The following is a 27,662-nucleotide window of genomic DNA, read 5'->3' as shown; positions in this document are numbered from 1 at the left end:
ACCCTCACTCCAGTCTCGGGATGATGTGATCCCCCAAGAACTCACATGAGACAGTCCTTCCTGTAATAAACATGTTTATTGATAGGAACCAGGCCCTGGGGTCGAGACTCATACCCCACGCAGGGGCAGTGGAGTTCGACCCCGAAAGGCTAGGAGAAAGTGTATTTAAAGGGAGAAACCACAACCCGAGGGGATAGGGATGGTGTCATTGGAAAGTGTCGAGAATACGAATGATAAATCACAAGGAGGAGCTTCCTGTTTCTCAAGATTGTTAAAGTTTATTGTCCACTAGTTCCTGGGAGGAGCTTCCTGTTTCTCAAGATTATTCTCTAAGATTTTAATCTAACTTTATGGTCATCTAGTATAGGTAGAGGGCAGGGTCTGGAATTTGAGGTATTTGGGGCTTTTATAAACTTCTGACTTCTTAGCTGCATTTTTTATTCTTTCATTCCCTACTTCTTCTAGTGGCTAGTTCTAATCATAGAACTAAATTTTAGTATCTTTATAATATTGACATTTTTGTCCTCCTAAAGCATACTGTTGGCATAACATCCAAATCTGAACTGTACTCACTCATTCTCTAATGAAGGCAACTAGTTTCTTTAACACACATGGACCTATAATCAGAAGCAGAAGCAAAACTAAGAAGGGTCCCATAAGTTAAGATATCAGAGTAGTCATCCAAGGAGACCTACTAAACCAACACTCAAACCATCCCTGATGTGCTTCTCTGTCTCTCTGTCTTTTGTCTAACCTTTCTATAAGTTTATTCATGGAGTCTTTAATTACTCCTGAATGGTCTGCATAGAAGCAACATTCTTCTTTCAGTGTAGCACACAGACTCCTGCTTTAAGGAATAGCAGGTCTACTCTTCTCCTATTCTGAAGGATTACCTCTGAGAGGGAGGTTAGTTATTCTAGGAGGTCAGCTAAAAAGTCTGTTTCACTTTTTTTATATCTGAGTCAATGACAGTTCTGAATTCTGTATAAGCCTTGCATTGCAGGGAAATAGCAGATGTCCTTCTGCTGCCCTTGCAGCACCTAGATAGCCTTAAATAATTCTCAACTCTTATGATAGCCCTAAGTAATTCTCAACTCTCTTTTGTGTCTTACTAAGTCTTTAGCATCAGGATTCCAATCTGGACACTATCTGAACATATACACCAAGGTCATGACTGTCTTTTATAACTTCTAAATTTATACAGGTTGTGATCCCTGAGGAACAGTCCCAAGAAGTGTTAGGAGTACTAACATATGCAATGTTACATCATTTGCAATAGAAATCAAGCCTATCCCCACACCTATCCTGATGGAACCCAGGGCAAACATGAAATTCTTGTTTCTAAAGCACAATCCTCAAGTGAGAATTATAGCAACCTCCCAGTCACGTCTCTGATGTATCCACTATCTGATGTGCAAGTCTAGGGAGCTTTATGAAGATCTGAGTTTCCCTCTACGTCCCAGCTCTCAGCCCCAAGAGCAAGTACTCAGCTGTTGAGGACTTAGACTTGATGGCTCTCAGGGTGGTCAGCAGCACCAGGTATGGTCCTTTCCAGCGAGGCTCGAGTGTATGGGCTCCATGTCGTTGTATGTAGCTGCAGTCTCTGACCTGCAACTGATGAGATGTCTCAGAGGTCCCCGGGGCATAGGCTGCTGCCAGCTGTGAGCAGATTTCTTTCTGTATCACCTGTAGGTCTTTTAGCCTGGCATACAAATCATTATTACTATGACATGTTGGTTCAGTAACATCATCTAATACAGTCAGAGGAGCTGAGGCCCCATGTAAGATCTCAAGGGGGTAAAGCTGAATCTGGAAGGGATATTTCTTGCTCTGAAGAGAGCAAGAGGGAAGGAGTGCCACCCAGTCTGCGCCAGTCTCCATGGTCAATTTGGTCAGGGTCTCTTTTATAGTTTTATTTATTTACTCTACCTATCCTGAACTTTGAGGTCTGTAAATACAACGTAATTTCCAATAGACTTCTAAATACTTGGCCACACCCTGGCTTACCTTGGCATCGAACGTAGGGCCATTGTCTGACCAGATTACCTTGGGCACTCCAGACCTGGGGAAGATTTCTTCCAGTATCATCTTGATGACCACAGAGGCTGTCTCTTGCTTGGTGAGGAAAGCTTCTATCTATTCCTGAAAAGGTATCTACAAGCACTAGGAGATACTTGTGATCATATTTTCCTGGTTTTATCTCAGTGAAGTTCACTTCGACTTTTCACCAAACTCTCTACGTCTTTTTGCCCTATTTGCTTGCTAAGCATTCACTTACTGACATACCTTATAATTTTTACTGCCTCTCTGGCTAGAATCATAAAGTCTATTACATACATCTTAACTATTTGGACAAGCTTCTTATCTAAGTGAGTCCATTTCTGTATTTGGCAAAGTGAGTCTTTTGTTTGTTCTCTGTGGAATATATTTTTCCCTGAAGTGTTTCCTTGTCTTTTTTTTCGTTTAAGCAATTTGGGCCTTTTCTTCTGTTGTACATTCTAAGTGAGGCCATCCCTTAGTCAAATCCCAGTTCCCAATGGCTGTCTCTTGCAGGCCTGTAACCAGGATAGGCTCCTGCATAGCTATTTCATGAGCCACTTTATCTGCTTTGTTACTGCCGCATGCAACTGAATCTCTTCCTTCCTGATGTCCTGGGCAATGAATAATACTCTCAGTTGCTGGCTTCATCAGGGCATCCAAGAGATGGGAAAGACATCTGTGGCACTGATGTGCTGGGGGGTTGGGGTTCAACCATTCCAGATGACATTGTGTTTTCCACCATGGCAGCACCCACTTATCTCTGACCTTCATGAAGAGAACTGTTCACATCTGTAGACAAGGTAGCCTCGGCTTTCAGGGGTCAATCAGCCAATCGAAGAGGTCTTTCCTCCACCCATGGGCTTCTGCCAGTACTTGACACTCATGCTACGGTGGCTCCAAGTCAGGATTGGGCAGCAAGGTGAACAAATTGCCCCCATCTGGTGGAGAATCTAGTCCATGGCAGCTGACCAGTAGTCCCATTTTTTGGGGCGTTCTATTCAGAGGCAAAACATCAGATAGTCCTGGATTGGGTGATAATTGTTAGTGCCCGGCTGGCATGAGTGATGCGTTCCAGGCACAACAGCACTAAGCCACACATATCCCAGCATCAGGTACTGGTGCACTGAGACAGGTCTTAAGCTCCATATTCACAGTCTGCAGATATGCATACACATGGCCTCACCCAGCCATTTCAGCCCACGCAAGCCATTTTGGAGAGCAAATTTCTCATGAGCAAGGGATAGGGGCAGTCAGGGATGACCATGAACTAGTGGGTTACCCGGCCCACGCCAAAGTCCACTGTTCTTCGTGTAGTCCATAAGTATTGTTTGTTGCCAGTAGCCCCTTGTACCCAAGGTCTTTGGACACTGGCCCACTGGAGCATAGGAGCACAGAGCATTGGGTCCCTGTATCCACAATACAACTGGGTGGGCTTCCCTTCTATCTCTGTGCATAGCCAGCACTCTAGGACTGAGAGGCTCTCCAGTGGACCCTCTTGTTCTTTCTGGGGCAGTCCCTGACCCAGTTTCCTTTTTCTTTGCATTAGGCACACTGATCTTTAGCCAGGAATTCTCTTCTGTTGCCAGGTACTGTCTTCCTAAGTTCCCTAACTACTGTGGCCAGTATACGTTCCTCTCTTGTCTTTTATCTCTCTTTAGCTCTCTAGCTTCCTCTTCTTTTCGTCTCTTTTCTTCCCTAACTTTCAGTTCTTTTTGTCCTCTTTCTTTCTTTCTTTCTTTTTTCAGTCTCTCTATCTGCATCTTCTTCTACAGCTATTAGGTGCTGTCCACTTTTGTGCACAGACCCTGAACTACACATCAACCTTATTTTCACTGCAACTTAAGATAACTCTCTCAGTGACTTAGCTTAACCCTTCAAGTTTCTGCAACTTTTCCCTCATATCTTTTCCTTACTTTAGTCAAATTGGTGGGGCATTTTTTCAGTCCCTCAGAGACCCACCATTGGATCTGATGGTAGACCTGGCGCTCACTACCTTCAGGCCTATTGAAGTCAACAGGCAGAAGTGAGGGCCTTCTATTCGTGTCTGGAACATTTTTTTCTGTCCTCTAGTAGGATTCTGTATGTCCTGTAATAGCTACTAACAAGCATCTCAAGTGGAATGGTGAGAAAACAATAGTCCAGAAAATAGTGGTCCCCCGAACAGGACAAATAGCATTCAGTCCCACAGAAAGACAATCAGAAGATTAACAGACAAAAAATAGAAGTGCGCAGAAAAACAAACAACAAGCAGCTGCCGCGAGATCACCACAAAACTGAACAAATTTAGAAGGGAGTTTACAACGATGGATGAAGGAGAGTGGATTCCACATCACTCTTCCTTCTCAACCACAGACAGATGAATGACAGCAGATCAAAAATAATGGTTAAGTCAAAGGTGCCTTCTAGAGGCCAGCCAATAGCAAACGCTGGCTACTCCAAGGAGCAAAAAGTCTGCCACGGTACAAATTGTGTGCTCTAGCAGTCCAGTGGTCTAAAGTCAAACTCATGAATCCCATCGTCAAAGTCACAAGTAACACGAAACGAAGACCTAAAACACACAGACAAAGACCACTCTAGAAATACAGACAGCTGGGAGGACAGGTCTCTTCTCCAATCCAGGAGAATCACTGAATCCTCACCAGCACCCAGAAGGCTGGGAGGACGGGTCTCTTCTCCAGTCCAGGGGAATCACCGAATCCTCACTGGCACCCAGACGGGAATCTACCAGGCATCCCTGGGGTTCTCCCAGACCTCCTGGAATGTCTCCAACGGCAGCACAATTGGTGAGCCTCTGGCATGTCTACTGCTCACACTTGCGTCTCTCCTGAGACATGAGCCTCCCTTCTCAGCCTGAGACTGGAGCAACTGCAAAACCAGAACTCCAGAACTCTCGAGCAAATACAGACCCAGAGTAGCAAATACAGACCCAGACTTTAGCCGGCACAAAACACAAGGACACAGACAAAGACACAGATACTATCTCACCTCCAAGTGGGTCTTCGGAGATGAGGGTGGTCGCTGATCCCGGACAAGCCCCCAAATGAAATACCCCTGGAGCGGGGAGACCCTCACTCAAGTCTCAGGATGATGCGACCCCCCAAGAACTCACACGAGACCGTCCTTGCTGTAATAAATATGAGGTTTATTGATAGGAACCAGTGCACTGGGGTCGAGACTCATATCCCACTCGGGGCAGTGGAGTTCGACCCCGGAAGGCTGGAAGAAAGGGTATTTAAAGGGAGAAACCCAAACCAGATGGGGCAGGGATGGTGTCATTGGAAAGTGTCGAGAATACTAATGAAAAAATCACAAGGAGGAGCTTCCTGTTTCTCAAGATTGTTAAACTGTATGGTCCATCAGTCCTGGGAGGAGCTTCCTGTTTCTCAAGATTATTCTCTAAGATTTTAATCTAACTTTATGGTCATCTAGTACAGGTAGAGGGCAGGGTCTGGAATTTGAGGTATTTGGGGCTTTTTTAAACTTCTGACTTCTTAGCTGAATTTTTTTATTCTTTCACTATCAGCCCTACATCCAGGAGGTCTCACTCATGAAACCATAGAGATGGGGAGCAATGCAATCAAGCAAGAGATTTAAAGTCCCTTCCCTTTTCATAGTTAGCTCATTCACATGGATGGGGGACTGCTAAGTGTGGTTAGCTCCTTTCCAGGAACAGCGAGTTATCCTAAATTCTTTGGACAGTGTGTTAAAGTCTCAGTCACCTGGTGTTTCCCTAAGGTGGCCTTTGTCCTTAAGTTTGAATCTTATAGAAAGAGAATCTTCATAGAGTGAAATTTCACTGGATGAGGCATATGGTTCTGGGGCTACCTTATTTTCATGAAGAGGAATTCTAGGATGTTGAACCTGTAATTACTTATACCAAGGATTATGTGGCATTCTTTAGGTAGGAAATTAGATTTTGGGTCCCCATGATCAGGGATAGAGGAAGAAGCGCTGCTAAGAAAAGCTAGTCCTCCATTTTCTCCACAACTCTGGGAAACTGTCCAAATATGATAGATACAACCTTAGTAGTGAGGTTCAACTTCTCTACCTGTTTCTTTTTCTTTTTTTTAAAATTGAGATATGTCATCAATATTCCTCAGCCTCTATGTTGGGGACATTTTAGTACTGAACAACAGCAATCTGCTGTTTACGAATTGGGTGAGGTCACGTATAAACTTCAAAATGAAACAGCATAAAACAGAGATCTAAAGAATGTTGGGAGCCAGAAAGACAAGAGATCATTCAACCAACTTAATTGCTAAGTGATTTGGAATCTCAAGAGCAAGTGTGTACAGAGTTTTTGGGGGTATTAAAATTGATCTTAAACAACATTTGATATATTTACATAGACTTAATTTTTTTCTCAATATTATGTAAGTCTCCCATGTTTAGCAGTCATTAGGACTAGTGGTCTCCTGTTTTGGAGCATGGCTCCAGAAAGAGAGTTTATCTGACACTGGATGGACTCAAGGATGCCATCACTTGCTATGGCTTGACTCAGAAATCTCCAGTCAGTCATATAGTATGTCTGGACAAAAGCAGCTGGCATGACCCTAGCAGATCGAAGAAAAAAAGAAAATGGTGTGTCCAATTCCTGCCAGCAAAGAAACATCTCTTCTCTCTTTGTCTAGCCTGAAGCAACAGTGCTGCCTTCCTTTTTTTTTTTTTTTTTTTTTTGTGGTAGACAAACCTGTGGAAGAGTCACAACATGAATGAGGCAGAACCCTCACAGGGGATGTCTGCACAGGGGATTATTATGTTTTGTTTTAAACTAAAAGAACAAAGGGATAATGTTCATGTTAAGCCTGTAACAGTTTGATTGGCAGCACATCTGAGATCTGATGGTAAGGCCTAAGAAAAAGGCAATGAGATAACTGCTAGAGGACTCTTAGTTCTGATTTGGCATTCTTTATGTGGGAAGTTATCTGTATTTCAGTAAGAAAAGCAGAGGGAAGGGCTAACAATCATTTATCTCTCTCATCTGTTTAAGATAGCTGAGAAAGGAAAGACCAAGTTAATTATGTATTTGAAATAAGCAGTAATTTCTTATCTTTGAAACATAAACTGGTTTAAGTAATAGTTTTATTTTTATTAATTGAAGATTCAAAATTAGTTTTTGATGTAGTAAATTTGACCTTTATGGGGTGGATCCTAAATGATTCTCTGGAGCATAAATGAATTTTTAAAGGCAATAGGCACATTATATTTATGTCAAATTAGAGGCCTGAAAAATAATCATGGGCTAAAAACATGAACATTCTCCTAGTTATCTTAGTTATTAGAAAAAAAAATTTAAAGAAAATTCAGATAAAGAAGCTTGGGAATTCTAGATTTGGGCAGGCTGAATCATCTGAAACTATGACATCTCAAACTGTAGAAGTGAAACTGTAAGACTCAGGAAAAGCCCTCTGAGTCCTGCATTTGGAATTTCCCACTCATAGAGAAACAGAGACAGAGATCAAGGTAATAAACAAGAGGTTTACTCATCCAGTGCACTCAGGTCATTCTGCAATCGGGGCAGAGGCGACCCCCAGGAACACACACTTTTTATACCTTTCAGTAGTACAAATTACATCAGCAAAGTTACAGTTTAAACTTATTGGGTAGTTTTTCCTCTCTACAGGTCTTCAGCTGTTCCTGTGGACCTGTGTCTTGAGTTCACCAGGCAGGTCACTTGCAGCAGAAAAGTTGGTCTTACCTGTGGTCCCGAGGCTCAAGTTCGCTCGCAGGGTGCTGCCCATGGGCTCTCCGCAGTGGCAGCAACCAGGAAGATCTGCGCCTCCCTTTCCAGGAGCCTCTGTGCACCAGGGTTCCAGATGGAGTTTGGTGTTTTCCTCTGGAATCAGTAATGTGTGCAGAGTGCAGTCTCTTCTGGTTTCGCAGGCGTGTCTGCCTCTCTGAAGGGTTAGCTCTCCCTCCCACGGGATTTGGGTGCAGAGAACTGTTTATCCGGTCTGTTTCCTTCAGGTTCCGGCGGTGTCTCAGGCAGGGGTCCTGCCGCTCCTGGGCCCTCTCCCACGGGAACCCAGAGGCCTTATACAGTTTCCTCTTGGGCCAGGGATGTGGGCAGGGGTGGGCAGTGTTGGTGGTCTCTTCTGCTCTGCAACCTCAGGAGTGCCCACCTGACCAGGCGGTGAGGTCTCTCTCCCACGGGGTCTGGGAGCAGAGAGCTGCTGCAGGCCGGGATCCGCGGGTGTGGGACTCCCGGTAAACCGAGAAAGAAATTAGGGAAACGACACCCTTCATAATAGACCCAATTAATATAAAGTACCTCTGAGTGACTATAACCAAGCAAGTAAAACATCTGCACAATAAGAACTTCAAGCCTCTGAAGAAAGATATTGAAGAAGACCTCAGAAGATGGAAAGATCTCCCATGCTCATGGATTGGCAGGATTAATATAGTAAAAATAGCCATTTTACCAAAAGCGATCTACAGATTCAATGCAATCCACATCAAAATACCTATCCAATTCTTCAAAGAGTTAGACAGAACAATTTACAAATTCATCTGGAATAACAAAAACCGGTATAGCTAAAACTATCCTCAACAATAAAAGGACTTCAGGGGAATCACTATCCCTGAACTCAAGCAGTATTACAGAGCAATAGTGATAAAACTGCATGGTATTGGTACAGAGACAGACAGATAGACCAATGGAACAGAATTGAAGACCCAGAAATGAACCCACACACCTATGGTCACTTGATTTTGACAAAGGAGCCAAATCCATCCAATGGAAAAAGATAGCATTTTCAGCAAATGGTGCTGGTTCAACTGGAGGTCAACATGTAGAAGAATGCAGATCGATCCATGCTTATCACCCTGTACAAAGCTTAAGTCCAAGTGGATCAAGGACCTCCACATCAAACCAGACACACTCAAACTAATAGAAGAAAAACTAGAGAAGCATCTGGAACACATGGGCACTGGAAAAAATTTCCTGAACAAAACAACAATGGCTTATGTTCTAAGATCAAGAATCAACAAATGGGATCTCCTAAAACTACAAAGCTTCTGTAAGGCAAAGGACACTGTGGTTAGGACAAAACGGCAACCAACAGATTGGGAAAAGATCTTTACCAATCCTACAACAGATAGAGGCCTTATATCCAAAATATACGAAGAACTCAAAAGTTAGACCAAGAGGGAGACAAATAACCCTATTAAAAAATGGGGTTCAGAGCTAAACAAAGAATTCACAGCTGAGGAATGCCGAATGGTTGAGAAACACCTAAAGAAATGTTCAACATCTTTAGTCATCAGGGAAATGCAAATCAAAACAACCCTGAGATTTCACCTCACAACAGTGAGAATGGCTAAGATCAAAAACTCAGGTGACAGCAAATGCTGGCGAGGATGCGGAGAAAGAGGAACACTCCTCCACTGTTGGTGGGGTTGCAGACTGGTACAACCATTCTGGAAATCAGTCTGGAGGTTCCTCAGAAAATTGGACATTGAACTGCCTGAGGATCCAGCTATACCTCTCTTGGGCATATACCCAAAAGATGCCCCAACATATAAAAAAGACACGTGCTCCACTCTGTTCATCGCAGCCTTATTTATAACAGCCAGAAGCTGGAAAGAACCCAGATGCCCTTCAACAGAGGAATGGATACAGAAAATGTGGTACATCTACACAATGGAATATTACTCAGCTATCAAAAACAACGACTTTATGAAATTCGTAGGCAAATGGTTGGAACTGGAAAATATCATCCTGAGTGAGCTAACCCAATCACAGAAAGACATATATGTTATGCCCTCATTGATAAGTGGCTATTATCCCAAATGCTTGAATTACCCTAGATGCCTAGAACAAATGAAACTCAAGACGGATGATCAAAATGTGAATGCTTCACTCATTCTTTAAAAGGGGAACAAGAATACCCTTGGCAGGGAAGAGAGAGGCAAAGATTAAAACAGAGACTGAAGGAACACCCATTCAGAGCCTGCCACACATGTGGCCCATACATATACAGCCACCCAATTAGACAAGATGGATGAAGCAAAGAAGTACAGACCGACAGGAGCTGGATGTAGATCGCTCCTGAGAGACACAGCCAGAATACAGCAAATACAGAGGCGAATGCCAGCAGCAAAACACTGAACTGAGAATAGGACCCCCGTTGGAGGAATCAGAGAAAGAACTGGAAGAGCTTGAAGGGGCTCGAGACCCCATATGTACAACAATGCCAAGCAACCAGAGCTTCCAGGGACTAAGCCACTACCTAAAGGCTATACATGGACTGACCCTGGACTCTGACCTCATAGGTAGCAATGAATATCCTAGTAAGAGCAACAGTGGAAGGGGAAGCCCTGGGTCCTGCTAAGACTGAACTCCCAGTGAGCTAGACTGTTGGTGGGAGGTCGGCAATGGGGGGAGGTTGGGGAGGGGAGCACCCATAAGGAAGGGGAGAGGGGAAGGGGATGTTTGCCCGGAAACCGAGAAAGGGAATAACACTCGAAATGTATATAAGAAATATTCAAGTTAATAAAAAAAAAAAACTTATTGGGTAAACATATTGACCTTTAAATCTATTGGCTAGTAAGTATGACAAACATTCAAACTCCATTAGGGAGGTGACTCCTGGCAGGGAGATATTTTTGGCAATGCAGAGGGGTTGGTGGGGGATCCATACATTGCTGTGATTGTGACACTTCTTGAATAGGGTGTTTACTCAGCAAATTCTTTTGGAGCTCCTCATAGGGAAGTCCCAGTCACCTGATATTTTCTAAGATAGCTTTTGTCTGCTTGGTTTCCACTTTCCACAAAACATCACCCCATCATTCTTCTCTGTGTTGTCTAACATATGCAGTCTGCCCAATGGTAGGCATCTGGTTAAGCCATCCATTTGACAGATTTTTTCCATTTATAAACCTGGCCTGGGTGAGGAAACTGCTTTGCAACTTCCAGTCGTCCATTCCATTTCTCCACACAATCCTGTCTGTCCAGCATGTCCCTCTCCTTCCCATGTGTGCTCTGGTCGCATATTACTCCCTGGAGGTACACTGCAATAGTCCTGCATGTGGCACGAGAAGGGGTTCAACTATCCTGGAAAATAGATAGGGAGGGAGACACAGGCATAAGCACCAGGTGGTGCCCTACCAGTGTGGAGCTGGGGATGGAACCTGAGAGCCAGATGGCAGGGTAACTCAGCAGAATGATTGGCTGTGGTGTTTTGTATGATGGGCTGTGGATGGATTGGTCTCCATTTTTGGGTTGTCTGAAGGAAGCCAAGAGATTATGAGGTGTCTTTTGAGTTTAGTTGTAAGTTTCTGAAGAGTGGGGCCTTACCAGTGCTCTTTCAGCTTCTGCTGAGGTAGCAAGGGAGAACTGGAAAAGCAAAGGAGTTGGCATGGTGATCCACATGCCTTTGTAAAGTTGTCCTGTGGCATGCAGGCAAGGGGAGAAGAGTGAGGAGGGAAACAAGTGGGTCTGAGGGTCCATTGTGGAATGTGGGGACCAAGCAGACAGAAGCTATCTTATCAGGTGCCTAGGATTGAAGATATAGACTGGTGGTTACAGAAATTCCCACAGGCTTGGGCTGAGACAGCAGAAATGGGAAAAGCTAAGAATCAGCCTCCGGTCCATGTGGACCTAAACGCTCAGGCCAGTTCAGTCACCGTCTGTCAGTATTCAATGTCTAAAGAAGCCGGAGATGGAATTCAGTCCGATATCCTGCGCTTCCTCTAATTAGGGAGCCTGTGGAAATTCCAGTCCACATGGAAAACTCCTCTCCTCCCAATACGAAGGTGTGGGTCCAATGATTACCAACCTGTCCAGGATCTCCGAGAAGTGAACAAGCGAGTGCCCAACCTCCACCCTACGCTCACTAACCGATATAACCTGTTGCGTTCCTTGCCTCCCTCAGGGACCTGGTATACTGTCCTGAACCTCAAAGATGCCTTCTTCTGTCTATCCCTGGCCCCTAAGAGCCAAGAGTGCTTTGCCTTTGAGTGGAAGGATCCAGAGTCAGGCATCACAGGTCAGCTCCCATGGACCCATTTACCTCAGGACTTCAAGACTCCCCCACTATTTTTGGTGAGGCTCTACACCAAGACTTAGCCACCTCCTGAGGATCCAATACTGAGGCATCCCTCCTGCAGTTTTTAGATGACCTCCTTTTGGCTGCGACCAGCAAAGAACTATGCTTGGAAGGGACTAAACGTCTTTTCACAGAACTGGGGGAGTTGGGGTATCATGCTTCAGCAAAGAAAGCCCAAATATGCCGCGAAAAGGTCAGTTATCTGGGGTGCCTGATCAAGGAGAAGAAAAGATGGCTCTCTGATGACAGAAAGAAAACTGTGTTTCATATCCCACCGCCCACGAGTCAGAAACAGGTTCGAGAATTCCTGTGTACAGCAGACTTCTGTCACCTATGGATACCCATGTTGGCCAAGATGACAGTCCCTCTCTACCTCTCAAGAAGAATAAACGACCGTTTGTATGGGGTGAAAAGGAACAAAGAGCTTTTGACGCTATGAAAATAGTCTCATGTCAGTCCTGGCACTGGGGCTTCCTGATGTGACTAAGCCGGTCCACCTATATGTGACAGAAAATAAGGGCAGAGCCAAGGGGTTCTGACTCAAAAACTGGGACCTTGGAAGAGGCCAGTGGTGTACTTTTCAAAAAATTAGACTCTTTGGCCTCTGGGTGGCCTGCCTGAGGATCGTAGCCGCAGTCACAGTGCTGGTCAATGATGCTGATAAACTGACTTTGGGACAAGACCTGGTAATATCAGCCCCACACGCCCTGGAGAGTATAGTCTGCCAGTCGTTGGTTCAAAAATGCCAGAATGACTCATTATCAGATTTTACTGCTCAACTCTGACAGAATCATGTTCACAACCCCTACAGGCCTAAATCCAGCCATCCTTCTCCTGGATCCGACCACGAGCCTCCCATCCACAATTGTCAGCAAGTGTTTGCTGAAGCACATGGTTCGGGCAAGGACCTGTCTGACCAGCCCTTGGCTGGTGCAGAAGAAATTTTGTTCACAGATAGGAGTAGTTACCTAGAAGAAGGGCAGAGAAGAGCAGGTATGGCTGTGATGATGGGCAGCAGGTTATATGGGCACAAACTTTGCCAGAAGGCACCACTGCTCAGAAAGCTGAGCTCATTGCTTTCACTAAAGCTCTAGAACTAGGAGAAGGCAAAAAGATCAACAGCTACACAGATAGTATGTATGCCTTTGCCACAGCTCATGTCCATGATGCCATCTACTGACAGGGGGACTACTGACCTCAGGATGAAAGGAAATCAAGAACAAGTCTGAGATTCTGGTGTTACTAGAGGCTTTGTCCAAACCAACAAAAGTAAGTATTATCCACTGTCTAGGCCACCAGAAGGGTGATTCCTTTATAGCTCAAGGAAATAATTTGGCAGATAAAAAGCTAAGGCGGCAGCCTCCAGACCAACTCCAGTGATGGTAGTCAAAGAACCGTAGTTGCCTGAACCTAGATTTCAGTATTCCACTGAGGATCTGGCAGTCATTTCAGGAGACCATGAAAATTGTTTTGATCAGAAGAAGAGGGTCTGGGTGACCCCATCAGGTAAGAAGATACTGCCACGAGAACAGGCAAAAGAAATGATAAAGGAGGTGCATCAGTGGACTTATCTATGGGTAAGCAAGTTAACTCAAACAGCCTTGAGATCTAGATATTATATTCTAGGACTGAAATATCTGGTAGAGCAAGTGGTTCACAATTGTGTACCCTGCCAAAAGGTCAATGCTTGCAGAAACAGAACTGGCCCAAATAAAAGATACTGAGGGGACCAGCCAGGAGTCTACTGGGAGGTAGACTTCACAGAGATCAAACCAGGCAAGTACGGCTACAAATATCTTCTGGTTTTCATAGATACCTTCTCAGGATGGGTAGAAGCTTTCCCTACCAGGCAAGAGATTACAACAGTGGTGGTCAAGAAGATACTAGAAGAAATTTTCCCCTGATTTGGAGTGCCTAAAGTAATTGGTGCAACAATGGCCCTGCCTTCGTTGCCAAGGTAAGTCAGGGAGTAGCCAAGTATTTAGAGGTTGATTGGAAACTTCATTATATTTATAGACCTAAGAGCTCAGGACAGGTAGAGAGGATCAATAGAACTCTAAAAGAAAGCTTAACTAAATTAACCATAGAGACTGGTGTGGACTGGGCGGTGCTCCTTCCCCTGGCCTTGTTCAGGGTCAGAAACACCCCTTCCCACTTCAGTTTGACTCCTTTCGAGATACTGTATAGGATCCTAGCACCCCTGACCCTGCTAGGGGACATTATTGAGCCAACCTGTCACAGTAACAAGGATTTAAATGCCAGGTTAAAAGAGTTTCAGGTGATACAGAAGGAGGTGTAGTCACAGCTGACAACCGCCTATAAGCCAGAGACCCCCGAGACATCCCATTGGTTCTAAGTTAGAGACTCAGTCCACCTGCGGCAACACTGATTCCAAACACTGGAACCTCACTGGAAAGGACCACCCCTAGTGTTGCTGACCACCCTGACAGCCGTCAAGGTATATGGAATAGCTGCCTGGATCCACACACCTCACATGAAGCCTGCTACTTCAGCAGAAGGAGAAAACAAAGTTCAACTCAGCAGGTGGGTCCAGATAACTGAAGATCCTTAAAAATTAAAAGTCAACAGTAGAACTGAGGATGAGGTTTCTCTTCCTGACGATGATACTGTATCTTAGTCCCTTTTGCTTGGGCCCAACCAATGCCAGCCCTCACAAACCACGTAACTTAACCTGGATGGTGATAAATGACGTGAGAGACATAGTGTGGAGCACATCCAAGGTCACCACTCCCATCCAACGGTGACTGGACTTATTCCCTGACATCTACAAACTGGCTGTTGGGGCCACTGGTTGGGACCTAGAGGGATACTCAGATCTTCAGAAGGTCCTCCTTACCTGTCCTTCAGAATGGCAGATCAGAGGACGTGCATGGAGGAGGCTTTGTCATGCCCACTGGAGAAGATTACTTCAAACACGACTTTTATGTTTGTCCCGGGTTCCATTGGGATAGATCCCTTAATCCTAAGTGTAGGGGTAAGCTCGAATTTTATTGTAAAAGTTAGGGGTGTGAGACAATGGGACAGGTATATTGGAATCCTACCTCAAGTTAGGATTACATCAGAGTAACCACTATTTCCATGGGAATTATGGGGGAGGGGATCCCTATATAGAAGAGTGTAAATGGAATTGGTGTCACCCTCTCTGGGTCACATTCACTGAAAAGGGAAAAAAGGCTACAGATTGGTTAAAAAGATATACATGGGGCCTCAGGATCCATAATGGAGGACCCGATGAGGGGTTAATATTCACCATTAAATTACAGATAGAGACCCTTTATGCCTCCCTTGGTCCCAACCCACTTATAAGACCTCAGAAATCCTCCACTCCTTCTGAAAGACTCCCAGAGCGGGGAGACCCTCACTCAAGTCTTGGGATGATGCGACCACCGGAGAACTCATGAGAAACTGCCCTTGCTGTAATCACATGAGGTTCATTGACAGGAACCAGTGCACTGGGGTTGAGACTCATATCCCACACAGGGGCAGAGGAGTTCGATCCTGAGTGGCTAGGAAAAGAGATATTTAAAGGAAGAAACCACAACCCAGAGGGGTAGGGAGGGTGTCATTGGAAAATGTCGAGAATTCCAGTGAAAAATCACAAGAAGAAGCTTCCTGTTTCTCAAGATTGTTTAACTTTATGGCCAGCCAATTCCTGGGAGAAGCTTCCTGTTTCCCAAGATTGTTCTTTAAGATTTTAATCTAACTTTATGGTCAGTTAGTTCCTAGGACAGAGTTGCCGAACCGGCTGGTGTAATTGCAGTTCCAGGGAGCGACCAGTTTGTTTCTTCTGCTCTAAACTTTTGTCTAGGAGGGCAACCTTAAAACTTCTACCTTTCACTTCAAGGCCATCAAGAAAGATCATACCCACCATGGGCATGTCACCCGTGGCTCCCACCATTGAACCTCTGGGAGAAGGTTTCTATCTCTTTAATTTAGTTAAAGAGGCTTTTAAAATTCTTAATGTTACCAATCCAAAAGCTACAGAATCATGATGGCTATGTTGTGGTGTGCCCTTCCCCCTTATTATGAAGGCATAGCATTTATAGAAACTGTCAATCAAACAAAGGAGTTCAACCAGTGTAAGTGGCAACAGCAAAAAAATGTCAAACTTACTCTTTCTGCAGTCACTGGGTCGGGATTATGTGTGGGAAAAATTCCCCCTCACAGAAATTCCTCTGTAACCAATCTTTATCTATCCCCCCTGGTGGAGGATACCTCTTCCCACCTATGAAAGGATGGTGGGCCTATTCCTCTGGACTCACCCTTTGTGTCAACCTTCAAGTCTTGAGAGATACCCAAGACTTCTGTGTCCTGGTACAGCTAATCCCCAGACTTATCTACCACCCTTATGGAGATCTTTTATCCCATTGGGATGACAGCCTGACAAGGGCCAAGAGAGAACCCCTACACACTTGCTCTCCTGAGACCCTCTGCCTTGGTCATACAAGATCAAAATTTTAAAGACTTGCAGGATGCTGCAGATGCAGGTATACAAGAATTGGAAAATTCTATCTCAAAACTTCAAGAATCCTTTAACCTCCTTGTCAGAGGTAGTACTTCAAACTAGGAGAGGCCTTTATCTCCTGTTTCTCCAACAAGGAGTTCTTTGTGCTGCACTTAGGGAAGAATGTTATTGTTTTATGTTTATTCAAGAGTGGTCAAAGATTCTATGCCAAGGTTTAGAAAAGGGCTGGCAAAAAGAAAGAGAGGAAGACCGCAGAACCAGGGGTGGTTTGAATTATGGTTCAACTCTTCCCCCTGGTTCACTACTTTGATTTCCACCATCACGGGGCCTTTAGTGGTTTTAGTACTTATGCTGACTTTTAGACCTTGCATTTTAAATCACTTGCCTTCATTTATTAGGGAACATATTAGTATAGTACAGATTTTGATGTTGAGACAGCAATATCTAGAGTTAAATCAAGATGAGGTATAGCAGGATAACAAATGATCTCTGGATTGAGATATTCCCAAGGAAAAGGGAGGAATTTGGAATATGGGGACCAAGCAGACAAAAGCTGTATTAGAAAACATCAGGTGTTGGTAACTTCCTGCCTGGGAGCTCCATAAGAATTTGCTGAGTAGGGACTAGACAAGGCTACCCACTCTCTCCCTACTTATTCAATATAGTTCTTGAAGTTCTAGCCAGAGCAATCAGACAACAAAAGGATGTCAAGGGGATACAGATCGGAAAAGAAGAAGTCAAAATATCACTATTTGCAGATGATATGATAGTATATTTAAGTGATCCCAAAAGTTCCACCAGAGAACTACTAAGGCTGAAAAACAACTTCAGCAAAGTGGCTGGGTATAAAATTAACTCAAATAAATCAGTAGCCTTCCTCTACACAAAAGAGAAACAAGTCGAGAAAGAAATTAGGGAAACGACACCCTTCATAATAGATCCAAATAATATAAAGTACCTTGGTGTGACTTTAACCAAGCAAGTAAAAGATTTGTACAACAAGAACTTCAAGACTCTGAAGAAAGAAATTGAAGAAGACCTCAGAAGATGGAAAGATCTCCCATGCTCATGGATTGGCAGGATTAATATAGTAAAAATGGCCATTCTGCCAAAAGCGATCTACAGATTCAATGCAATCCCCATCAAAATACCAATCCAATTCTTCAAAGAGTTAGACAGAACAATTTGCAAATTCATCTGGAATAACAAAAAACCCAGGATAGCTAAAACTATCCTCAACAATAAAAGGACTTCAGGGGGAATCACTATCCCAGAACTCAAGCAGTATTACAGAGCAATAGTGATAAAAACTGCATGGTATTGGTACAGAGACAGACAGATAGACCAATGGAACAGAATTGAAGACCCAGAAATGAACCCACACACCTATGGGCACTTGATTTTTTGACAAAGGAGCCAAAACCATCCAATGGAAAAAAAGATAGCATTTTCAGCAAATGGTGCTGGTTCAACTGGAGGTCAGCATGTAGAAGAATGCAGATCGATCCATGCTTATCACCCTGTACAAAGCTTAAGTCCAAGTGGATCAAGGACCTCCACATCAAACCAGATACATTCAAACTAATAGCAGAAAAACTAGGGAAGCATTTGGAACACATGGGCACTGGAAAAAATTTCCTGAACAAAACACCCATGGCTTATGCTCTAAGATCAAGAATCGACAAATGGGATCTCATAAAACTGCAAAGCTTCTGTAAGGCAAAGGACACTGTGGTTAGGACAAAATGGCAACCAACAGATTGGGAAAAGATCTTTACCAATCCTACAACAGATAGAGGGCTTATATCCAAAATATACAAAGTACTCAAGAAGTTAGACAGCAGGGAGACAAATAACCCTATTAAAAAATGGGGTTCAGAGCTAAACAAAGAATTCACAGCTGAGGAATGCCGAATGGCTGAGAAACACCTAAAGAAATGTTCAACATCGTTAGTCATAAGGGAAATGCAAATCAAAACAACCCTGAGATTTCACCTCACAACAGTGAGAATGGCTAAGATCAAAAACTCAGGTGACAGCAAATGCTGGCGAGGATGTGGAGAAAGAGGAACACTCCTCCATTGTTGGTGGGATTGCAGACTGGTACAACCATTCTGGAAATCAGTCTGGAGGTTCCTCAGAAAATTGGACATTGAACTGCCTGAGGATCCAGCTATACCTCTCCTGGGCATATACCCAAAAGATGCCCCAACATATAAAAAAGACACATGCTCCACTCTGTTCATCGCAGCCTTATTTATAATAGCCAGAAGCTGGAAAGAACCCAGATGCCCTTCAACAGAGGAATGGATACAGAAAATGTGGTACATCTACACAATGCAATATTACTCAGCTATCAAAAACAACGACTTTATGAAATTCGTAGGCAAATGGTTGGAACTGGAAAATATCATCCTGAGTGAGCTAACCCAATCACAGAAAGACATACATGGTATGTACTCATTGATAAGTGGCTATTAGCCCAAATGCTTGAATTACCCTAGATGCCTAGAACAAATGAAACTCAGGAAGGATGATCAAAATGTGAATGCAGATCGCTCCTGAGAGACACAACCAGAATACAGCAAATACAGAGGCGTATGCCAGCAGGAAACCACTGAACTGAGAACAGGACCCCTGTTGAAGGAATCAGAGAAAGAACTGGAAGAGCTTGAAGGAGCTCGAGACCCCATATGTACAGCAATGCCAACCAAACAGAGCTTCCAGGGACTAAGCCACTACCCAAAGACTATACATGGACTGACCCTGGACTCTGACCTCGTAGGTAGCAATGGATATCCTAGTAAGAGCACCAGTGGAAGGGGAAGCCCTGGGTCCTGCTAAGACTGAACCCCCAGTGAACTAGACTGTTGGGGGGAGGGCGGCAATGGGGGGAGGGTGGGGAGGGGAACACCCATAAGGAAGGGGAGGGGGGGGGGATGTTTGCCCGGAAACCGGGAAAGGGAATAACACTCGAAATGTATATAAGAAATACTCAAGTTAATAATAATAAAAATAAATTAAAAAAAAAAAGAATTTGCTGAGTAAACACCCCATTCTAGAAGTATCACAACTGCAATAGGGATGGGATCCCCCACTACCCTCTCTACAGGGCCAAAGATATTTCCCTGCTGGAGCTTGAATGTATGTCATACTTAGCAACCAATAGTTTTAAAGGTCAATATGCTTAGCCAATAAGTTTAAACTGTAACCTTGCTGATGTAATTTATACCCCTAAAATGGTATAAAAAGTGTGTGCCTTTGTTCCTGGGGGTCACCTCTCCCCTGATTGCAGAACTACCTGAGTGCACTGGACTAGTAAAATCTCTTTTTTATTACATCGATCTCCATCTCTGTGTCTCTGTGAGCGGGACATGTCAGATGCAAGACTCAGTGGGCTTTTCTCGAGTCTTATACCATGAGGTTTTCTGATGAATTTTATTATAAGGAATTTAGCTTTTTTTTTTTTTTTAAATGTGATGAAGCATTTCCCATAAAGACAAGGAAAGTAAACTATATCCAAAAAAGGAAGAGTATAGGAAAAGATAAGACCACCTTATCTCAATGTGTAGAAGCTTGGTTTTCTGGGCTGACACCAAAGGTCAGGGAGGAGGGTACTCACCTTTTTTATTCCAGTCCCTGCTATATACCTAGTGGGGGATGGATGAATCAAAGTACCTGTGTTTTAGTATCACCGTTTTTCAAACTCCTTCATGACACCCTTAACTAAACAGAAATTTGTTGTTGGATGTCACAGTCCACAAAAGGACCCACTGTTACCATTTTGCTAATCAGGTATAGTATCTTATCACCCGTTAAATAATTTTCTTTAAACCGATATATAAATTCCAAATTCAGCTCTCATCAAATGCTGTACAGAACAATAAGGTTATTATACATAGCCCCAAATTGATCAAAATGTATTATATATATAACAATCTGTGTGATGTAGCTACAAATGAGACATCTATAATACAATTTAAACCCCCAAAGCTCAGCAAATATCAGGGAATATAGCTATTAGAGAGAGAAGCATGAATACTCCTGCCAAAAGTGTTTGCCAGACATAGTAAACATCTTACACTCAAAAACTTTAATAGTGACAATTTCTTGTCTCATACCTGCATACATACATACTGAGCAACATTCCAATTTTAATATGAATAGGGATCAACAAAACCCTTCCTCTACTTGAGGAGTAACATGCAGGTCAAGTCTAATGAGAAAAGGGTAACAGTTTCTTCAGGAACATAGCCTTTGATGACCCAGCAATGGTTATCCCTATACCTGTATCCATATGTACATTAAATTGACTCTGTAAGATACAAATATCTGTGTATTTTTGTGTATATTTGCATATAAATATGTATTTGCATATTATATATTAGAACACATGAATTTTAGAAGTATGTGGGGTTAGAAGGGAACAGGTAGAGGCAGATATAAACAAGTGCCTTATACTGATTTATGAAATTGTCACAATTTATATAAAATACTTTCACATATTATCAAACACTGGCATTAATAAGCAAAATTCAGTAAAGTCAAATGCTATTACAGAGACAAATATTTAATGTCTCAGAAATGCTAAGAAACAGCATGAAGAGTCTCGTTTCAATGTTCCCTGGCTTTGTTAGTGGGCAGTAAGCACCTCAGCAGGAAAGATACAGTGTGTTAATGTTGGGTGATATAGAAATTTCTTATCTGTTTCTTAAAATCTCAAAAGAAAAGCATATGGTTCTATATCTTGTATTTGTGTATAAACTAACATGGTTTCTAACGTTTGAAGGAACAGAAGGTCTGGATTAGACTTAGAAATTTGAAAGAAGAGTTAACAATGAATGTCAGTGATTCTCAACCTACGGCTGTAGACCTATTTGTGAATCATGTATCAGTATTCAGTATATCAGATAATTGAATTATGATTCATAATGGAGGTAAAATTACAAATATGAAGTTGACACAATTTAAAATTATCCCTGTATAGCTTACATATTAATTAGACTCAGATTGTCACTGGGGGTAACCCCTGATCTTCTTTTCTTACTCTGAGACTCACTACTGTCCTAAGGATGTACCCTTAATAATTGCTGACTCTCCTGTTTTTATTGTCTATGTGCTCATTGTCCATCTTCTCTCATTGGGGCTTGCCCTATCTTGCTCATCTTTTTTTCCTATTTCTGCAATTCCCAACCAGGTAATTCAAACCAATTTAGATCTACCATTAATCCCTCCACTAATGGGCTGTGGCAATTTTTATTTAGCCAATCATTTTAAACTAATAAACAATATTTGCACAACAAAAGCAGATAAAACTGAGAATTCACTCATGAGGAACAAAATCTTCACTTATGAAATATAGCATCACAATACATTGCAAGAGACCAAATAATAACAATATATTTAATGATTGAAGATCATCACAACATGAAGAACTGTATTAAAAGGTCACTGAAATAGGAAGGTTGTGAACCACTGATTCATACTATGATATTAAATTTTATATTATTCACTGTAATTAATACAGACTGTTTCTTTGTGTCCCTTTAGAGAAGTAAATAAATACAATATTAAAAGCAGAAGTTGAGTATGCTTATAGACATACAGGGAAAATATAATTTTCAGATTTCAATGTAAAAATATAAATATTCTATACTCTTAAGACCACATGATATTAACAGAAAAATGGTACAGAAAGACCATAGAACTTGATTTTTAGTATGCAAAGAATAATGGCATTTTTAACAAAATCATAGAGTGAAAACACACAAAATATGATAATATGACATTTTACATACAAGTGAAACCATATATCAACTGTAATTGTTGGATGATTATAGGGGACTTGCAAAAATCAAAAACTTATGTGTACAGAAACATAACATTAAGTGAGGACAAATGCCAGCAGATGACTAGAACAATTATGTATAATTATCTGTACTAAAGTCTCAAATGCATAATAAAAAGCATGCCACAGGTAAGGACACGGAGGATTAGCAGAAGACAGGAGAACAGTCTTTAAAAATATCAACATCAATGCTGGTAAATAGAAATGAAATGTCACATTTAGTATATTCATTATGGGCTAACTATAAATACCATAAAAAAATGAATCCAACTATAAAAAAGAATCCTTAATATTTTCTGTGTCAAACTGAAATGTCCTATACAGTTTAAAACATAGACATAGTATATAAAATTTTTATTGTTCTATTATTGAATGTAAAATATATTTTTTCTTCATTGGGGTTCCTGTGCCTAGTCTGATGGTTGGCTGCCTGAATCAGCATTGGCATTGGTCAAACTCTAGCCCAGACTCTCAGCAGACAGCTCTACTAGGCTCCTGTCAGCAAGTGCTTTTTGGCATCAGCAACAACTTCTAGGTTTGGTGTCTGTATATGGGATGGACCCATAGGTCAGGCAATCTCTGGATGGCCTTTCCTTCAGTCTCTGCTCTACTCTTTGACCCTGCATTTCCTTTTGAAAGTATCAATTCTGAAGTAATATTTTTGAGTGGTTCCATCCCTCAGCCAAAGGTGTGCCTATCTACTAGATATGGTTTTTACAGGTTTTCTCTCAGTTTTGTTGGGGATTTTGGCTGATGTCATTCCTGCTGGGTCCAGGGAAATTTGCATCTGTAGCATCTGGAACTTTTTAGTGGATATGTCATAGCCCATCTCTCACTGCTACACACTTCAATCCTGACCTGTCTCCTCCCATACCTGATCTTACCTCCCACTTTTCCCTCCCCATTCACTCTCCCACCAAGATCCCTCTCTCACTCTATACGCTATGATTATTTTCTTCTCCCTTCTGAGTAAATTTGAACTTTCCACATTTTGGTCTTCCTTCTTCTTGGGTTTCATATGATCTGTGAGTAATATCATGAGTAATCTGAGTATGTACTTCAGAGGGAGTACATACTATCCCTGTTCTTTTGTGACTAGGTTATCCAACTCACAATGGTATTTTCTAGTTCCATTCCTTTGCTGTGAATTTCATGAAGTCATTGTTTTTACTAACTTAGTTGTACTCCTTTGTGTAAGTGGTACCACATTTTCTGGAACCATATCTCTGTTGAGGGAAATCTGGGTTGTTTCTAATCTCTAGCTATTATAAATAAGTTTTCTGTGAGCATAGGGGAACATGTGTCCTTGTTATATGTTAGAGCATCATTTGCATATGTTCTCAGGCATAGTATAGCTAGGTCTACATGTAGTAGTTTGTCCAATTTTCTGAGGAAACACCAAAATGATTTCCAGAGTGGTTGTAGCAACTTGCAATCCCTCCAAAAATTGAGGGGTATGTCTCTTTCTCCACATTATTGCCAGAATCTGCTGTCACCTGAGTTTTTGATCTTGGTCATTCTGAATGGTATGAGGTGGAATCTCAGGGTTGTTTTGATTTGCATTTCCCTGATGACTAAGGATTTTGAGCAGTTTTTTAGGTAGTTCTCCACCGAGAGGATGGAGATTCCTCAGTTGAGAATTCTTTGTTTAGCTCTGTACCCATTTTTAATAGGGTTATTTGGTTCTCCGGACTCCAACTTCTTGACTTATATTTATGTTAGATATTAGCCCTCTATCAGAAGTAAGACTGGTAAAGATCTTTTTCCAATCTGTGACTTGTTGTTTTTTCCTATTGACAGTGTCTTTTTCCTTACAGAAACTTTGCAATTTTATGAGGTTCCATTTGTCAATTGTTGATCTTAGAGCATGAATCATTGATGTTCTGTTCAGGAAACTTTCCCCTTTGCCAACAAGCTCCAGATTCTTTCCCATGCTCTCCTCTCTTAGATTCAGTGTATCTTGTTTTATGTGGAGGTCCTTGATTGACTTGGAAATGAGTTTTGTACAAGAAGATAAGAATGGACTGATATGAATTTCCATGCTGGCCTCCAGTGAACCAGCCCCATTTGTTGAAAATTCTCTTTTTTCCACTGGGTTGTTTTGGCTTCTTTATCAAAGAGCAAGTGACTACAGATATGTGGGTCTATTTCTGGAACTACAATTCTATTCCATTGATCTACTGCCTGACCCTATACCAATACCATAAGTTTTTGTTTTTTGTTTTTGATTTTGTTTTTTAACATTATTGCTCTGCAGTACTTCTTGGAGGAAGGACTGAAGGAGCTGAAAGTGTTACCAACCCTACATAAATTACAACAGTGTAAACCAGCCAGATTTACCCTGCCCAAAGTATCCAGGGACTAATGGCTCCAGTTACATATGTAGCAGAGGATAACTTCATTGGGCATCAATGATGGGAGATCCTTTTTGTCTGGCTCAAAGACCCAGAGTAGGGGAATGCTGGGATGATGTTGTGGGAGGGGTTGTGTGGGTAAGGGAACGCCCTTATAGAAACAGGGAGAATGGGTGAGGATATAAGATGTTTAAAGAGGGGATATGGTGTTTAAGTGGGAAGAGGGATAACATTTGAAGTGTAAATTAATAAAATAACCAAGAAAAAGAAAATAGCATTTTTCATGCATTATATTCTGATTACAATTTTCCCTGTCTTATCGCATATGAAATCTTCCCCCTTTTCCCTAAATCTTCTTTCTCTTTATAAAACTAATAGGTATATAAGAATAGTCTTAATATAAAATAAAATAAAGTAAAATAAAACAAGAAAAACTCTAGAATAAAATAAACCAAATAAATAAATTAATTAATAAAAAGTAAAAACCAGAAGAATTAGAGACAAAGAAAGGTACATGTATTGCATAAAGAAGCAGGGGCATACATATTCATATGTGCCGGATGGGCAGGATACACACACACACACACACACACACACACACACACACACACACACACACACACACACTTTTGTTGGCCCTGTGTATGCTACCACAGTCAGTCGTTATGTGTTTATATATCTGTAGGTCTTGCTGAGTTTGGAAGTCCTTGTTTCCTTCCTTGGGTCTCTCCATCTTCTTTGATTGTTATATTCCTTCTGACTCCTTCTCACAAGGAAAATTGTTCTGGAATTCGCTTTGTTGAGATATTATGTGGTCAAGATATAAAGTTATTTTCACCTTGTAAAAGTAGTCAACAATGCTCTTTATAATTTGTGGAACAATTCTTCTTTGAAAGTCTGCTAGAATTTTGCACTAAAATATCTACATTTTTATTTTATTGTGTTTGTTTTCTTTGGTTTCCATAGTTTTTAATTATAATTCCAATTTTGCTAGGGATTATAGGTCTGTTTCAATCACTTTTCTAAATATGATTTCACATTGGTAAGTGGCATATATCAAGAACATTATCCCTTTTTAGATATTCTAATACATCAAAGTCCAAGTTTTTAACCTGCCATAATATTTTCTGGATGTCTTTATTTTGCCCATTTGTTGTCTGATTTATCTTTTAATTAGAATCTTCTTTGCATTTGTTAATTTGGCTAAGAAATTTTTTATAATAATGATTTCTTAAAGTACCAGTAGTTTTTCATTGATTTTGGTTTTTATTTTGCTTATTTCTTTTTTTCCTGTATTTGATTAATTCTTGCCATGTACACTTTTTAGTTGTTATTTCATCATCAAACAGAATGAAGAATACTATTCTTATTTTTTAAAGTTTGTTGAGACTCCATTTGTGTCTAATTATGTGATCAAATTTGAGAAAATTTCATGAGCTCCTGAGAAGGAATATTATTCTTTTGTGTTTGGAATATGTATAAAAATATAAATATATTTGGAATATGTATGGAATATACACATATATATTTATTTATACAGATTTTTCTGTATTGTCTTTATCTTGATGACTATTCTATTGATTCTTGAAGCACTGAAGTCACTCACTATTAACATGTGAGGACAAATATATTATTTAACTTGTGTTAGTGGTTTTCTTTTTTTGTTCTGTTTTTGTATGTTTGTTTGTTTGCTTCATGAACTTTGGAGACTTCTATTTGGTTCAAAGGTATTTAGAATTGCAATATCTTACTTTTTTGCATTGGTACATTTTTCCTTTAATCTTTGTATAGTATTCTTCCTTATCTTCTCTGATTAGTTTTGGTTTTAAGTAAAAATATTATTAGGTGGAAAATTCATAAATGGTTTGGTTCTTATATCCATTACTGTTCTTCTGAGCCTTTTATTTTTATTTTTATCAGAAATGGAATTTGAAACTATTAATGTATAGTGGTATTATTGAGCAGCGTTTGTTGAATCATTTTATTTTACTTTTGTGATTCGTATTATGTTTCTAGTTTGTGATTATTTAATCTTTGTATATTCTTGGATGTGGTTACCTTACATAAATTGAAGTTTTTTGTTTTTTTTTTTTTTTTTTTTTTGCACCTTTTAAAGCTTTACTTGTACATAGTTACTGCTTGAATTTGGTTTTACTGAAGAATGTCTTTCTTTCTCCATCTATTGTGATTGAAAGTTTTTCTGGGAATAAATATCTAGGCTAGCATCTGTGTTCTCCGAGAATTTGTTAAAATTCCTTCTGGCCATTCTGGCTTTTAGAAACTTCATTCAAAATGCAGGGACTATTCTAGTACATTTTTTAGTATCTAATAGATATTTATATATTATTTGCCTCTTTTTTCTTGCAGATTTCAGTATTATTTGGGTTTTTTCTGTTTATTTAGTGTTTCTTTTATGACATGAAGAATTTCTTTTATGATCCAACCCATTTTTCCTTTGACATGCATTTTCCACCTTGAAAGCTGCCTTCAACGTTAGGTTAGAAAATTTTCTTCTTTGATTACTCTTAAAATATTATTGTGCTGTAATCTTGTTTAGTCACCTTCTTGTATGTCTATTATTCACATATTCAATATTCTCATTGTATTCCAGATTTTTAGTATGTTTTATATCTGGATGTTTTAAGATTTATTATTTTCTTTGATAAAGTTATTGATTTCTTCTGTCTCATCTTGAATGTCTGAGAATCTATTTCCCATCTCTTGTATTCTGTTGGTTAGGTTTACTTCTGTATTTACAGTTCAGATTTCTACAGTAGTCTTTCCAGTTTCTCTTGTTGAGTTTTATTTACTGATTTGATTTCTACTTTCAAGACTAAAATACTTTTGGTATTTTGTTTCTGCTTCTCATAGATTTCATTAATGGT

General features: G+C 41.0%; 2 pseudogenes; both read left to right on the top strand.

Annotated features, from left to right (window-relative positions):
• The first annotated feature begins 11,497 nt into the window (after positions 1 to 11,497).
• On the top strand, positions 11,498 to 12,120 carry LOC116910973 (annotated as a pseudogene).
• Positions 12,121 to 14,023: 1,903 nt separating this feature from the next.
• Positions 14,024 to 27,662, top strand: part of LOC116910972 — a 35,010-nt pseudogene continuing 21,371 nt past the window's right edge.

Source organism: Rattus rattus, chromosome 10 (assembly GCF_011064425.1).
Source record: "Rattus rattus isolate New Zealand chromosome 10, Rrattus_CSIRO_v1, whole genome shotgun sequence".
NCBI classification, from domain to species: Eukaryota; Metazoa; Chordata; class Mammalia; order Rodentia; family Muridae; genus Rattus; species Rattus rattus.
The sequence above is the reverse complement of the archived record's forward strand: the minus strand, read 5'-3'. Positions and strand labels throughout refer to the sequence as shown.